Here is a 16,855-nt window from a genome sequence, read left to right on the forward strand (position 1 = left end):
TCCGGCGGCATGTCACTGTTCCCCGGCCAGACTTGGCGGCAAGTCCCGGGGACGAACAAGCCCATGGAAGTAGGGGCTCAGCGGGAGCAGCCAGTTGGCCTATCCGGCCACATGTCACTGTCCCCCGGCCAGACTTGGCGGCAAGTCCCGGGGAGGAACAAGCCCATGGAAGTAGGAGCTCCGACTTCCAAAGTGATGACGTCAGCGGGAGCAGCCGCTCGGCCGTATCCGGCGGCATGTCACTGTTCCCCGGCCAGACTTGGCGGCAAGTCCCGGGGACGAACAAGCCCATGGAAGTAGGGGCTCAGCGGGAGCAGCCAGTTGGCCTATCCGGCCACATGTCACTGTCCCCCGGCCAGACTTGGCGGCAAGTCCCGGGGAGGAACAAGCCCATGGAAGTAGGAGCTCCTACTTCCAAAGCGATGACGTCAGCGGGAGCAGCCGCTCGGCCGTATCCGGCGGCATGTCACTGTTCCCCGGCCAGACTTGGCGGCAAGTCCCGGGGGACGAACAAGCCCATGGAAGTAGGGGCTCAGCGGGAGCAGCCAGTTGGCCTATCCGGCCACATGTCACTGTCCCCCGGCCAGACTTGGCGGCAGGTCCCGGGGAGGAACAAGCCCATGGAAGTAGGAGCTCCTACTTCCAAAGCGATGACGTCAGCGGGAGCAGCCGCTCGGCCGTATCCGGCGGCATGTCACTGTTCCCCGGCCAGACTTGGCGGCAAGTCCCGGGGGACGAACAAGCCCATGGAAGTAGGGGCTCAGCGGGAGCAGCCAGTTGGCCTATCCGGCCACATGTCACTGTCCCCCGGCCAGACTTGGCGGCAGGTCCCGGGGAGGAACAAGCCCATGGAAGTAGGAGCTCCTACTTCCAAAGCGATGACGTCAGCGGGAGCAGCCGCTCGGCCGTATCCGGCGGCATGTCACTGTTCCCCGGCCAGACTTGGCGGCAAGTCCCGGGGGACGAACAAGCCCATGGAAGTAGGGGCTCAGCGGGAGCAGCCAGTTGGCCTATCCGGCCACATGTCACTGTCCCCCGGCCAGACTTGGCGGCAAGTCCCGGGGAGGAACAAGCCCATGGAAGTAGGAGCTCCTACTTCCAAAGCGATGACGTCAGCGGGAGAAGCCGCTCGGCCTATCCGGCCACATGTCACTGTCCCCCGTCCACACTTGGCTATAGGTCCCGGGGAGGAATAATGCCCATGGAAGTAGGAGCTCCTACTTCCTAAGGGGCAAGTCAGCGGGAGCAGCCACTTGGCCTATCCGGCCAAGTTTCACTGTTCCCCGGCCACACTTGGCTGTAGGTCCCGGAGAGGAATAATGCCCATGGAAGTAAGAGCTCCTACCTCCAAAGGGGCAAGTCAGCGGGAGAAGCCACTTGGCCTATCCGGCCACATGTCACTGTCCCCCGGCCAAGCTTGGCTGTAGGTCCCGGGGAGGAATAATGCCCATGGAAGTAGGAGCTCCTACTTCCAAAGGGGCAAGTCAGCGGAAGAAGCCACTAGTTCTATCCGGCCAAGAGTCACTGTTCCCCGGCCTTACTTGGCAGTAGGTCCCGGGGAGGAATAATGCCCATGGAAGTAGGAGCTCCTACTTCCAAAGGGGCAAGTCAGCGGGAGAAGCCACTTGGCCTACCCGGCCAAGAGTCACTGTTCCCCGGCCACTCTTGGCAGTAGGTCCCGGGGAGGAATAATGCCCATGGAAGTAGGAGCTCCTACTTCCAAAGGGGCAAGTCAGCGGGAGAAGCCACTAGTTCTATCCGGCCAAGAGTCACTGTTCCCCGGCTACACTTGGCAGTAGGTCCCGGGGAGGAATAATGCCCATGGAAGTAGGAGCTACTACCTCCAAAGGGTGAAGACACTTGGCTCTAAGTCCCCGAGAGGTATACTGCCCATGGGAGTAAGAGCTCCTACTTCCAAAGGGGCAAGTCAGCGGGAGAAGCCACTTGGCCTACCCGGCCAAGAGTCACTGTTCCCCGGCCACACTTGGCAGTAGGTCCCGGGGAGGAATAATGCCCATGGAAGTAAGAGCTCCTACTTCCATAGGGGCAAGTCAGCGGGAGCAGCCACTTGGCCTATCCGGCCAAGTGTCACTGTTCCCCGGCCACACTTGGCTGTAGGTCCCGGAGAGGAATAATGCCCATGGAAGTAAGAGCTCCTACCTCCAAAGGGTGAAGACACTTGGCTCTAAGTCCCCGAGAGGTATACTGCCCATGGAAGTGAGAGCTCCTACTTCCAAAGGGGCAAGTCAGCGGGAGAAGCCACTTGGCCTATCCGGCCAAGAGTCACTGTTCCCCGGCCACACTTGGCAGTAGGTCCCGGGGAGGAATAATGCCCATGGAAGTAAGAGCTCCTACTTCCATAGGGGCAAGTCAGCGGGAGAAGCCACTTGGCCTATCCGGCCAAGAGTCACTGTTCCCCGGCCACACTTGGCAGTAGGTCCCGGGGAGGAATAATGCCCATGGAAGTAGGAGCTCCAACTTCCAAAGGGGCAAGTCAGCGGGAGAAGCCACTTGGCCTATCCGGCCACATGTCACTGTCCCCCGGCCACTCTTGGCTGTAGGTCCCGGGGAGGAATAATGCCCATGGAAGTAGGAGCTCCTACTTCCAAAGGGGCAAGTCAGCGGGAGAAGCCACTTGGACTATCCGGCCAAGAGTCACTGTTCCCCGGCCACACTTGGCAGTATGTCCCGGGGAGGAATAATGCCCATGGAAGTGGGAGCTCCTACTTCCAAAGGGGCAAGTCGGCGGGAGAAGCCACTTGGCCTATCCGGCCAAGAGTCACTGTTCCCCGGCCACACTTGGCAGTAGGTCCCGGGGAGGAATAATGCCCATGGAAGTAGGAGCTCCTACTTCCAAAGGGGCAAGTCAGCGGGAGAAGCCACTTGGCCTATCCGGCCAAGAGTCACTGTTCCCCGGCCACTCTTGGCAGTAGGTCCCGGGGAGGAATAATGCCCATGGAAGTAGGAGCTCCTACTTCCAAAGGGGCAAGTCAGCGGGAGAAGCCACTTGGCCTATCCGGCCAAGAGTCACTGTTCCCCGGCCACTCTTGGCAGTAGGTCCCGGGGAGGAATAATGCCCATGGAAGTAGGAGCTCCTACTTCCAAAGGGGCAAGTCAGCGGGAGAAGCCACTTGGCCTATCCGGCCAAGAGTCACTGTTCCCCGGCCACACTTGGCAATAGGTCCCGGGGAGGAATAATGCCCATGGAAGTAGGAGCTCCTACTTCCAAAGGGGCAAGTCAGCGGGAGAAGCCACTAGTTCTATCCGGCCAAGAGTCACTGTTCCCCGGCTACACTTGGCAGTAGGTCCCGGGGAGGAATAATGCCCATGGAAGTAGGAGCTACTACCTCCAAAGGGTGAAGACACTTGGCTCTAAGTCCCCGAGAGGTATACTGCCCATGGGAGTAAGAGCTCCTACTTCCAAAGGGGCAAGTCAGCGGGAGAAGCCACTTGGCCTACCCGGCCAAGAGTCACTGTTCCCCGGCCACACTTGGCAGTAGGTCCCGGGGAGGAATAATGCCCATGGAAGTAGGAGCTCCTACTTCCAAAGGGGCAAGTCAGCGGGAGAAGCCACTAGTTCTATCCGGCCAAGAGTCACTGTTCCCCGGCCACACTTGGCAGTAGGTCCCGGGGAGGAATAATGCCCATGGAAGTAGGAGCTACCACCTCCAAAGGGTGAAGACACTTGGCTCTAAGTCCCCGAGAGGTATACTGCCCATGGGAGTAAGAGCTCCTACTTCCAAAGGGGCAAGTCAGCGGGAGAAGCCACTTGGCCTATCCGGCCAAGAGTCACTGTTCCCCGGCCACACTTGGCAGTAGGTCCCGGAGAGGAATAGTGCCCATGGAAGTAGGAGCTCCTACTTCCAAAGGGGCAAGTCAGCGGGAGAAGCCACTTGGCCTACACGGCCAAGAGTCACTGTTCCCCGGCCACACTTGGCAGTAGGTCCCGGGGAGGAATAATGCCCATGGAAGTAGGAGCTACTACCTCCAAAGGGGCAAGTCAGCGGGAGAAGCCACTTGGCCTATCCGGCCAAGAGTCACTGTTCCCCGGCCACTCTTGGCAGTAGGTCCCGGGGAGGAATAATGCCCATGGAAGTAGGAGCTCCTACCTCCAAAGGGGCAAGTCAGCGGGAGAAGCCACTTGGCCTACCCGGCCAAGAGTCACTGTTCCCCGGCCACACTTGGCAGTAGGTCCCGGGGAGGAATAATGCCCATGGAAGTAGGAGCTCCTACCTCCAAAGGGGCAAGTCAGCGGGAGAAGCCACTTGGCCTATCCGGCCAAGAGTCACTGTTCCCCGGCCACACTTGGCAGTAGGTCCCGGGGAGGAATAATGCCCATGGAAGTAAGAGCTCCTACTTCCAAAGGGGCAGGTCAGCGGGAGAAGCCACTTGGCCTATCCGGCCACATGTCACTGTCCCCCGGCCAAGCTTGGCTGTAGGTCCCGGGGAGGAATAATGCCCATGGAAGTAGGAGCTCCTACTTCCAAAGGGGCAAGTCAGCGGAAGAAGCCACTAGTTCTATCCGGCCAAGAGTCACTGTTCCCCGGCCACACTTGGCAGTAGGTCCCGGGGAGGAATAATGCCCATGGAAGTAGGAGCTCCTACTTCCAAAGGGGCAAGTCAGCGGGAGAAGCCACTTGGCCTATCCGGCCAAGAGTCACTGTTCCCCGGCCACACTTGGCAGTAGGTCCCGGGGAGGAATAATGCCCATGGAAGTAGGAGCTCCTACTTCCAAAGGGGCAAGTCAGCGGGAGAAGCCACTAGTTCTATCCGGCCAAGAGTCACTGTTCCCCGGCAACACTTGGCAGTAGGTCCCGGGGAGGAATAATGCCCATGGAAGTAGGAGCTACCACCTCCAAAGGGTGAAGACACTTGGCTCTAAGTCCCCGAGAGGTATACTGCCCATGGGAGTAAGAGCTCCTACTTCCAAAGGGGCAAGTCAGCGGGAGAAGCCACTTGGCCTATCCGGCCAAGAGTCACTGTTCCCCGGCCACACTTGGCAGTAGGTCCCGGGGAGGAATAATGCCCATGGAAGTAGGAGCTCCTACTTCCAAAGGGGCAAGTCAGCGGGAGAAGCCACTTGGGCTATCCGGCCACATGTCACTGTCCCCCGGCCACACTTGGCAGTAGGTCCCGGGGAGGAATAATGCCCATGGAAGTAAGAGCTCCTACTTCCAAAGGGGCAAGTCAGCGGGAGAAGCCACTTGGCCTAACCGGCCACATGTCACTGTCCCCCGGCCACACTTGGCAGTAGGTCCCGGGGAGGAATAATGCCCATGGAAGTAAGAGCTCCTACTTCCAAAGGGGCAAGTCAGCGGGAGCAGCCACTTGGCCTATCCGGCCAAGAGTCACTGTTCCCCGGCCACACTTGGCAGTAGGTCCCGGGGAGGAATAATGCCCATGGAAGTAGGAGCTCCTACTTCCAAAGGGGCAAGTCAGCGGGAGCAGCCACTTGGCCTATCCGTCCAAGAGTCACTGTTCCCCGGCCACACTTGGCTGTAGGTCCCGGGGAGGAATAATGCCCATGGAAGTAAGAGCTCCTACTTCCAAAGGGGCAAGTCAGCGGGAGAAGCCACTTGGCCTATCCGGCCACATGTCACTGTCCCCCGGCCACACTTGGCAGTAGGTCCCGGGGAGGAATAATGCCCATGGAAGTAGGAGCTACTACCTCCAAAGAGTGAAGACACTTGGCTCTAAGTCCCCGAGAGGTATAGTGCCCATGGAAGTAAGAGCTCCTACTTCCAAAGGGGCAAGTCAGCGGGAGAAGCCACTTGGCCTATCCGGCCAAGAGTCACTGTTCCCCGGCCACACTTGGCAGTAGGTCCCGGAGAGGAATAATGCCCATGGAAGTAGGAGCTCCTACTTCCAAAGGGGCAAGTCAGCGGGAGAAGCCACTTGGCATATCCGGCCAAGAGTCACTGTTCCCCGGCCACACTTGGCAGTAGGTCCCGGGGAGGAATAATGCCCATGGAAGTAGGAGCTCCTACTTCCAAAGGGGCAAGTCAGCGGGAGAAGCCACTTGGCCTATCCGGCCACATGTCACTGTCCCCCGGCCACTCTCGGCAGTAGGTCCCGGGGAGGAATAATGCCCATGGAAGTAGGAGCTCCTACTTCCAAAGGGGCAAGTCAGCGGGAGAAGCCACTTGGCCTATCCGGCCACATGTCACTGTCCCCCGGCCACTCTTGGCAGTAGGTCCCGGGGAGGAATAATGCCCATGGAAGTAGGAGCTCCTACTTCCAAAGGGGCAAGTCAGCGGGAGAAGCCACTTGGCCTACCCAGGCAAGAGTCACTGTTCCCCTGCCACACTTGGCAGTAGGTCCCGGGGAGGAATAATGCCCATGGAAGTAGGAGCTCCTACTTCCAAAGGGTCAAGTCAGCGGGAGAAGCCACTTGGCCTATCCGGCCAAGAGTCACTGTTCCCCGGCCACACTTGGCAGTAGGTCCCGGGGAGGAATAATGCCCATGGAAGTAGGAGCTCCTACTTCCAAAGGGGCAAGTCAGCGGGAGAAGCCACTTGGCCTATCCGAACAAGAGTCACTGTTCCCCGGCCACACTTGGCAGGAGGTCCCGGGGAGGAATAATGCCCATGGAAGTAGGAGCTACTACCTCCAAAGGGTGAAGACACTTGGCTCTAAGTCCCCGAGAGGTATAGTGCCCATGGAAGTAGGAGCTCCTACTTCCAAAGGGGCAAGTCAGCGGGAGAAGCAACTTGGCCTATCCGGCCAAGAGTCACTGTTCCCCGGCCACACTTGGCAGGAGGTCCCGGGGAGGAATAATGCCCATGGAAGTAGGAGCTCCTACTTCCAAAGGGTCAAGTCAGCGGGAGAAGCCACTTGGCCTATCCGGCCAAGAGTCACTGTTCCCCGGCCACACTTGGCAGTAGGTCCCGGGGAGGAATAATGCCCATGGAAGTAGGAGCTCCTACTTCCAAAGGGGAAAGTAAGCGGGAGAAGCCACTTGGCCTATCCGGCCAAGAGTCACTGTTCCCCGGCCACACTTGGCAGTAGGTCCCGGGGAGGAATAATGCCCATGGAAGTAGGAGCTCCTACTTCCAAAGGGGCAAGTCAGCGGGAGAAGCCACTTGGCCTATCCGGCCAAGAGTCACTGTTCCCCGGCCACACTTGGCAGGAGGTCCCGGGGAGGAATAATGCCCATGGAAGTAGGAGCTCCTACTTCCAAAGGGGCAAGTCAGCGGGAGAAGCCACTTGGGCTATCCGGCCACATGTCACTGTCCCCCGGCAACACTTGGCAGTAGGTCCCGGGGAGGAATAATGCCCATGGAAGTAAGAGCTCCTACTTCCAAAGGGGCAAGTCAGCGGGAGAAGCCACTTGGCCTATCCGGCCAAGAGTCACTGTTCCCCGGCCACACTTGGCAGTAGGTCCCGGGGAGGAATAATGCCCATGGAAGTAGGAGCTCCTACTTCCAAAGGGGCAAGTCAGCGGGAGAAGCCACTTGGCCTATCCGGCAAAGAGTCACTGTTCCCCGGCTACACTTGGCAGTAGGTCCCGGGGAGGAATAATGACCATGGAAGTAAGAGCTCCTACTTCCAAAGGGGCAAGTCAGCGGGAGAAGCCACTTGGCCTATCCGGCCAAGAGTCACTGTCCCCCGGCCACACTTGGCTGTAGGTCCCGGGGAGGAATAATGCCCATGGAAGTAGGAGCTCCTACTTCCAAAGGGGCAAGTCAGCGGGAGAAGCCACTTCGCCTACCCGGCCAAGTGTCACTGTCCCCCGGCCAGACTTGGCGGCAAGTCCCGGGGAGGAATAATGCCCATGGAAGTAGGAGCTCACTTGGCTCTAAGTCTTCGAGAGGTATAATGCCCATGGAAGTAAGAGCTCCTACTTCCAAAGGGGCAAGTCAGCGGGAGAAGCCACTTCGCCTACCCGGCCAAGTGTCACTGTCCCCCGGCCAGACTTGGCGGCAAGTCCCGGGGAGGAATAATGCCCATGGAAGTAGGAGCTCCTACTTCCGAAGGGGCAAGTCAGCGGGAGAAGCCACTTCGCCTACCCGGCCAAGTGTCACTGTCCCCCGGCCAGACTTGGCGGCAAGTCCCGGGGAGGAATAATGCCCATGGAAGTAGGAGCTCACTTGGCTCTAAGTCTTCGAGAGGTATAATGCCCATGGAAGTAAGAGCTCCTACTTCCAAAGGGGCAAGTCAGCGGGAGAAGCCACTTCGCCTACCCGGCCAAGTGTCACTGTCCCCCGGCCAGACTTGGCGGCAAGTCCCGGGGAGGAATAATGCCCATGGAAGTAGGAGCTCCTACTTCCAAAGGGGCAAGTCAGCGGGAGAAGCCACTTGGCCTATCCGGCCAAGAGTCACTGTTCCCCGGCCACACTTGGCAGGAGGTCCCGGGGAGGAATAATGCCCATGGAAGTAGGAGCTCCTACTTCCAAAGGGGCAAGTCAGCGGGAGAAGCCACTTGGCCTATCCGGCCAAGAGTCACTGTTCCCCGGCCACACTTGGCAGTAGGTCCCGGGGAGGAATAATGCCCATGGAAGTAGGAGCTCCTACTTCCAAAGGGGCAAGTCAGCGGGAGAAGCCACTTGGCCTAACCGGCCAAGAGTCACTGTTCCCCGGCCACACTTGGCAGTAGGTCCCGGGGAGGAATAATGCCCATGGAAGTAGGAGCTCCTACTTCCAAAGGGGCAAGTCAGCGGGAGAAGCCACTTGGCCTATCCGGCCACATGTCACTGTTCCCCGGCCACACTTGGCAGTAGGTCCCGGGGAGGAATAATGCCCATGGAAGTAGGAGCTCCTACTTCCAAAGGGGCAAGTCAGCGGGAGAAGCCACTAGTTCTATCCGGCCAAGAGTCACTGTTCCCCGGCCACACTTGGCAGTAGGTCCCGGGGAGGAATAATGCCCATGGAAGTAGGAGCTCACTTGGCTCTAAGTCTTCGAGAGGTATAATGCCCATGGAAGTAAGAGCTCCTACTTCCAAAGGGGCAAGTCAGCGGGAGAAGCCACTTCGCCTACCCGGCCAAGTGTCACTGTCCCCCGGCCAGACTTGGCGGCAAGTCCCGGGGAGGAATAATGCCCATGGAAGTAGGAGCTCCTACTTCCAAAGGGGCAAGTCAGCGGGAGAAGCCACTTCGCCTACCCGGCCAAGTGTCACTGTCCCCCGGCCAGACTTGGCGGCAAGTCCCGGGGAGGAATAATGCCCATGGAAGTAGGAGCTCCTACTTCCAAAGGGGCAAGTCAGCGGGAGAAGCCACTTCGCCTACCCGGCCAAGTGTCACTGTCCCCCGGCCAGACTTGGCGGCAAGTCCCGGGGAGGAATAATGCCCATGGAAGTAGGAGCTCACTTGGCTCTAAGTCTTCGAGAGGTATAATGCCCATGGAAGTAAGAGCTCCTACTTCCAAAGGGGCAAGTCAGCGGGAGAAGCCACTTCGCCTACCCGGCCAAGTGTCACTGTCCCCCGGCCAGACTTGGCGGCAAGTCCCGGGGAGGAATAATGCCCATGGAAGTAGGAGCTCACTTGGCTCTAAGTCTTCGAGAGGTATAATGCCCATGGAAGTAAGAGCTCCTACTTCCAAAGGGGCAAGTCAGCGGGAGAAGCCACTTCGCCTACCCGGCCAAGTGTCACTGTCCCCCGGCCAGACTTGGCGGCAAGTCCCGGGGAGGAATAATGCCCATGGAAGTAGGAGCTCCTACTTCCAAAGGGGCAAGTCAGCGGGAGAAGCCACTTCGCCTACCCGGCCAAGTGTCACTGTCCCCCGGCCAGACTTGGCGGCAAGTCCCGGGGAGGAATAATGCCCATGGAAGTAGGAGCTCCTACTTCCAAAGGGGCAAGTCAGCGGGAGAAGCCACTTCGCCTACCCGGCCAAGTGTCACTGTCCCCCGGCCAGACTTGGCGGCAAGTCCCGGGGAGGAATAATGCCCATGGAAGTAGGAGCTCACTTGGCTCTAAGTCTTCGAGAGGTATAATGCCCATGGAAGTAAGAGCTCCTACTTCCAAAGGGGCAAGTCAGCGGGAGAAGCCACTTCGCCTACCCGGCCAAGTGTCACTGTCCCCCGGCCAGACTTGGCGGCAAGTCCCGGGGAGGAATAATGCCCATGGAAGTAGGAGCTCCTACTTCCAAAGGGGCAAGTCAGCGGGAAAAGCCACTTCGCCTACCCGGCCAAGTGTCACTGTCCCCCGGCCAGACTTGGCGGCAAGTCCCGGGGAGGAATAATGCCCATGGAAGTAGGAGCTCCTACTTCCAAAGGGGCAAGTCAGCGGGAGAAGCCACTTCGCCTACCCGGCCAAGTGTCACTGTCCCCCGGCCAGACTTGGCGGCAAGTCCCGGGGAGGAATAATGCCCATGGAAGTAGGAGCTCACTTGGCTCTAAGTCTTCGAGAGGTATAATGCCCATGGAAGTAAGAGCTCCTACTTCCAAAGGGGCAAGTCAGCGGGAGAAGCCACTTCGCCTACCCGGCCAAGTGTCACTGTCCCCCGGCCAGACTTGGCGGCAAGTCCCGGGGAGGAATAATGCCCATGGAAGTAGGAGCTCCTACTTCCAAAGGGGCAAGTCAGCGGGAGAAGCCACTTCGCCTACCCGGCCAAGTGTCACTGTCCCCCGGCCAGACTTGGCGGCAAGTCCCGGGGAGGAATAATGCCCATGGAAGTAGGAGCTCCTACTTCCAAAGGGGCAAGTCAGCGGGAGAAGCCACTTCGCCTACCCGGCCAAGTGTCACTGTCCCCCGGCCAGACTTGGCGGCAAGTCCCGGGGAGGAATAATGCCCATGGAAGTAGGAGCTCACTTGGCTCTAAGTCTTCGAGAGGTATAATGCCCATGGAAGTAAGAGCTCCTACTTCCAAAGGGGCAAGTCAGCGGGAGAAGCCACTTCGCCTACCCGGCCAAGTGTCACTGTCCCCCGGCCAGACTTGGCGGCAAGTCCCGGGGAGGAATAATGCCCCATGGAGCTCGGGCAGACTAGAAGTAACCTCGTCTGCCCGCTGGAGGGCGCCCTTCCCGGAGCGGAGGGGACCCCCTTGGCCACAAAGTGCAAGCCGAGTTTGGAGCTCGAAACCCGGCCACGCTTGGTCGTAGGTCCCGGTGAGGAACATGGCCATGGAAGTCGGAGCTCAAACCTCCAAATTGACCTCAGCGGGAGCACTTGCTGAGGCTGCCCGGGCATGGGTTACTGTTCCCCGGGCACACTTGGTCGTAGGTCCAAGTGTGGAACGTGTCCATGGAAGTTGAAGTGAAGAGAACCGCGAAAGGGAGTTTTTGCGCGAAGCCGCGGCCGAGGAGGGCTCACCGATCCCGGCGTGATTTCTGCCAGGCCCGGTACCCAAACCGAACTCCGCATGGTGGCTGGATCCGCGACCCTGGAACCCTGGGCCGGGAGCCTAGGGGCGAGAGGGGCCCCATGGAGCTCGGGCAGACTAGAAGTACCCTCGTCTGCCCGCTGGAGGGCGCCCTTCCCGGAGCGGAGGGGACCCCCCAAGCGACCAAGTGCAAGCCGAGTTTGGAGCTCGAAACCCGGCCACACTTGGTAGTATGTCCCGGTGAGGAACATGCCCATGGAAGTAAGAGCTCAGCGGGAGCAGCCACTCAGGCTACCCGGGAATGTGTCACTGTCCCCCGGCCAAGACTTGGCGGCAAGTCCCGGGGAGGAATAGTGCCCATGGAAGTAGCTCAGCGGGAGCAGCCACTCAGGCTACCCGGGAATGTGTCACTGTCCCCCGGCCAAGACTTGGCGGCAAGTCCCGGGGAGGAATAGTGCTCATGGAAGTAGCTCAGCGGGAGCAGCTGCTGAGGCTACCCGGGAATGTGTCACTGTCCCTGGGCCACACTTGGTCGTTGGTTCCTGATGAGGAACATGCCCATGGAAGTAAGAGTTCAGCGGGAGAAGCCGCTCAAGCTACCCGGGAATGTGTCACTGTCCCCCGGCCAGACTTGGCGGCAGGTCCCGGGGAGGAACAGTGCCCATGGAAGTCGGAGCTCCAACCTCCAAGTTGACCTCAGCGGGAGCACTTGCTGAGGCTACCCGGGCATGGGCGACTGTTCCCCGGCCACACTTGGTCGGAGGTCCCGGTGTGGAACATGCCCATGGAAGTTGAAGGGAAGAGAACCGCGAAAGGGAGTTTGGAGGCTGAGCCGCGGCCGAGGAGGTCTCACCGATCCCGGCGTGATTCCAGCCAGGCCCGGTACCCTATACCGAACTCGACAGGGTGGCTGTATCCGGGACCCTGGAACCCTGGGCGGGGAGCCTAGGGGCGAGAGGGGCCCCATGGAGCTCGGGCAGACTAGAAGTACCCTCGTCTGCCCGCTGGAGGGCGCCCTTCCCGGAGCGGAGGGGACCCCCCAAGCGACCAAGTGCAAGCCGAGTTTGGAGCTCGAAACCCGGCCACACTTGGTAGTATGTCCCGGTGAGGAACATGCCCATGGAAGTAAGAGCTCAGCGGGAGCAGCCACTCAGGCTACCCGGGAATGTGTCACTGTCCCCCGGCCAAGACTTGGCGGCAAGTCCCGGGGAGGAATAGTGCCCATGGAAGTAGCTCAGCGGGAGCAGCCACTCAGGCTACCCGGGAATGTGTCACTGTCCCCCGGCCAAGACTTGGCGGCAAGTCCCGGGGAGGAATAGTGCTCATGGAAGTAGCTCAGCGGGAGCAGCTGCTGAGGCTACCCAAAAATGTGTCACTGTCCCTGGGCCACACTTGGTCGTTGGTTCCTGATGAGGAACATGCCCATGGAAGTAAGAGTTCAGCGGGAGAAGCCGCTCAAGCTACCCGGGAATGTGTCACTGTCCCCCGGCCAGACTTGGCGGCAGGTCCCGGGGAGGAACAGTGCCCATGGAAGTCGGAGCTCCAACCTCCAAGTTGACCTCAGCGGGAGCACTTGCTGAGGCTACCCGGGCATGGGCGACTGTTCCCCGGCCACACTTGGTCGGAGGTCCCGGTGTGGAACATGCCCATGGAAGTTGAAGGGAAGAGAACCGCGAAAGGGAGTTTGGAGGCTGAGCCGCGGCCGAGGAGGTCTCACCGATCCCGGCGTGATTCCAGCCAGGCCCGGTACCCTATACCGAACTCGACAGGGTGGCTGTATCCGGGACCCTGGAACCCTGGGCGGGGAGCCTAGGGGCGAGAGGGGCCCCATGGAGCTCGGGCAGACTAGAAGTACCCTCGTCTGCCCGCTGGAGGGCGCCCTTCCCGGAGCGGAGGGGACCCCCCAAGCGACCAAGTGCAAGCCGAGTTTGGAGCTCGAAACCCGGCCACACTTGGTAGTATGTCCCGGTGAGGAACATGCCCATGGAAGTAAGAGCTCAGCGGGAGCAGCCACTCAGGCTACCCGGGAATGTGTCACTGTCCCCCGGCCAAGACTTGGCGGCAAGTCCCGGGGAGGAATAGTGCCCATGGAAGTAGCTCAGCGGGAGCAGCCACTCAGGCTACCCGGGAATGTGTCACTGTCCCCCGGCCAAGACTTGGCGGCAAGTCCCGGGGAGGAATAGTGCTCATGGAAGTAGCTCAGCGGGAGCAGCTGCTGAGGCTACCCGGGAATGTGTCACTGTCCCTGGGCCACACTTGGTCGTTGGTTCCTGATGAGGAACATGCCCATGGAAGTAAGAGTTCAGCGGGAGAAGCCGCTCAAGCTACCCGGGAATGTGTCACTGTCCCCCGGCCAGACTTGGCGGCAGGTCCCGGGGAGGAACAGTGCCCATGGAAGTCGGAGCTCCAACCTCCAAGTTGACCTCAGCGGGAGCACTTGCTGAGGCTACCCGGGCATGGGCGACTGTTCCCCGGCCACACTTGGTCGGAGGTCCCGGTGTGGAACATGCCCATGGAAGTTGAAGGGAAGAGAACCGCGAAAGGGAGTTTGGAGGCTGAGCCGCGGCCGAGGAGGTCTCACCGATCCCGGCGTGATTCCAGCCAGGCCCGGTACCCTATACCGAACTCGACAGGGTGGCTGTATCCGGGACCCTGGAACCCTGGGCGGGGAGCCTAGGGGCGAGAGGGGCCCCATGGAGCTCGGGCAGACTAGAAGTACCCTCGTCTGCCCGCTGGAGGGCGCCCTTCCCGGAGCGGAGGGGACCCCCCAAGCGACCAAGTGCAAGCCGAGTTTGGAGCTCGAAACCCGGCCACACTTGGTAGTATGTCCCGGTGAGGAACATGCCCATGGAAGTAAGAGCTCAGCGGGAGCAGCCACTCAGGCTACCCGGGAATGTGTCACTGTCCCCCGGCCAAGACTTGGCGGCAAGTCCCGGGGAGGAATAGTGCCCATGGAAGTAGCTCAGCGGGAGCAGCCACTCAGGCTACCCGGGAATGTGTCACTGTCCCCCGGCCAAGACTTGGCGGCAAGTCCCGGGGAGGAATAGTGCTCATGGAAGTAGCTCAGCGGGAGCAGCTGCTGAGGCTACCCAAAAATGTGTCACTGTCCCTGGGCCACACTTGGTCGTTGGTTCCTGATGAGGAACATGCCCATGGAAGTAAGAGTTCAGCGGGAGAAGCCGCTCAGGCTACCCGGGAATGTGTCACTGTCCCTCGGCCAGACTTGGCGGCAGGTCCCGGGGAGGAATAGTGCCCATGGAAGTCGGAGCTCCAACCTCCAAGTTGACCTAAGCGGGAGCAGCCGCTGAGGCTACCCGGGCATGGGTGACTGTTCCCCGGCCACACTTGGTCGGAGGTCCCGGTGTGGAACATGCCCATGGAAGTTGAAGGGAAGAGAACCGCGAAAGGGAGTTTGGAGGCTGAGCCGCGGCCGAGGAGGTCTCACCGATCCCGGCGTGATTCCAGCCAGGCCCGGTACCCTATACCGAACTCTACAGGGTGGCTGTATCCGGGACCCTGGAACCCTGGGCGGGGAGCCTAGGGGCGAGAGGGGCCCCATGGAGCTCGGGCAGACTAGAAGTACCCTCGTCTGCCCGCTGGAGGGCGCCCTTCCCGGAGCGGAGGGGACCCCCAAGCGACCAAGTGCAAGCCGAGTTTGGAGCTCGAAACCCGGCCACACTTGGTAGTATGTCCCGGTGAGGAACATGCCCATGGAAGTAAGAGCTCAGCGGGAGCAGCCACTCAGGCTACCCGGGAATGTGTCACTGTCCCCCGGCCAAGACTTGGCGGCAAGTCCCGGGGAGGAATAGTGCCCATGGAAGTAGCTCAGCGGGAGCAGCCGCTCAGGCTACCCGGGAATGTGTCACTGTCCCCCGGCCAGACTTGGCGGCAGGTCCCGGGGAGGAATAGTGCTCATGGAAGTAGCTCAGCGGGAGCAGCTGCTGAGGCTACCCGGGAATGTGTCACTGTCCCTGGGCCACACTTGGTCGTTGGTTCCTGATGAGGAACATGCCCATGGAAGTAAGAGTTCAGCGGGAGCAGCCGCTCAGGGCTACCCGGGAATGTGTCACTGTCCCCCGGCCAGACTTGGCGGCAGGTCCCGGGGAGGAATAGTGCCCATGGAAGTCGGAGCTCCAGCCTCCAAGTTGACCTCAGCGGGAGCAGCCGCTGAGGCTACCCGGGCATGGGTGACTGTTCCCCGGCCACACTTGGTCGGAGGTCCCGGTGTGGAACATGCCCATGGAAGTTGAAGGGAAGAGAACCGCGAAAGGGAGTTTGGAGGCTGAGCCGCGGCCGAGGAGGTCTCACCGATCCCGGCGTGATTCCAGCCAGGCCCGGTACCCTATACCGAACTCGACAGGGTGGCTGTATCCGGGACCCTGGAACCCTGGGCGGGGAGCCTAGGGGCGAGAGGGGCCCCATGGAGCTCGGGCAGACTAGAAGTACCCTCGTCTGCCCGCTGGAGGGCGCCCTTCCCGGAGCGGAGGGGACCCCCCAAGCGACCAAGTGCAAGCCGAGTTTGGAGCTCGAAACCCGGCCACACTTGGTAGTTGGTCCCGGTGAGGAACATGCCCATGGAAGTAAGAGCTCAGCGGGAGCAGCCACTCAGGCTACCCGGCAATGTGTCACTGTCCCCCGGCCAAGACTTGGCGGCAAGTCCCGGGGAGGAATAGTGCCCATGGAAGTAGCTCAGCGGGAGCAGCTGCTGAGGCTACCCGGGAATGTGTCACTGTCCCCCGGCCAGACTTGGCGGCAGGTCCCGGGGAGGAATAGTGCTCATGGAAGTAGCTCAGCGGGAGCAGCTGCTGAGGCTACCCGGGAATGTGTCACTGTCCCTGGGCAACACTTGGTCGTTGGTTCCTGATGAGGAACATGCCCATGGAAGTAAGAGTTCAGCGGGAGAAGCCGCTCAAGCTACCCGGGAATGTGTCACTGTCCCCCGGCCAGACTTGGCGGCAGGTCCCGGGGAGGAACAGTGCCCATGGAAGTCGGAGCTCCAACCTCCAAGTTGACCTCAGCGGGAGCACTTGCTGAGGCTACCCGGGCATGGGCGACTGTTCCCCGGCCACACTTGGTCGGAGGTCCCGGTGTGGAACATGCCCATGGAAGTTGAAGGGAAGAGAACCGCGAAAGGGAGTTTGGAGGCTGAGCCGCGGCCGAGGAGGTCTCACCGATCCCGGCGTGATTCCAGCCAGGCCCGGTACCCTATACCGAACTCGGCAGGGTGGCTGTATCCGGGACCCTGGAACCCTGGGCGGGGAGCCTAGGGGCGAGAGGGGCCCCATGGAGCTCGGGCAGACTAGAAGTACCCTCGTCTGCCCGCTGGAGGGCGCCCTTCCCGGAGCGGAGGGGACCCCCAAGCGACCAAGTGCAAGCCGAGTTTGGAGCTCGAAACCCGGCCACACTTGGTAGTATGTCCCGGTGAGGAACATGCCCATGGAAGTAAGAGCTCAGCGGGAGCAGCCACTCAGGCTACCCGGGAATGTGTCACTGTCCCCCGGCCAAGACTTGGCGGCAAGTCCCGGGGAGGAATAGTGCCCATGGAAGTAGCTCAGCGGGAGCAGCCGCTCAGGCTACCCGGGAATGTGTCACTGTCCC

Source organism: Engystomops pustulosus, unplaced genomic scaffold (assembly GCF_040894005.1).
Source record: "Engystomops pustulosus unplaced genomic scaffold, aEngPut4.maternal MAT_SCAFFOLD_98, whole genome shotgun sequence".
Taxonomy (NCBI): Eukaryota; Metazoa; Chordata; class Amphibia; order Anura; family Leptodactylidae; genus Engystomops; species Engystomops pustulosus.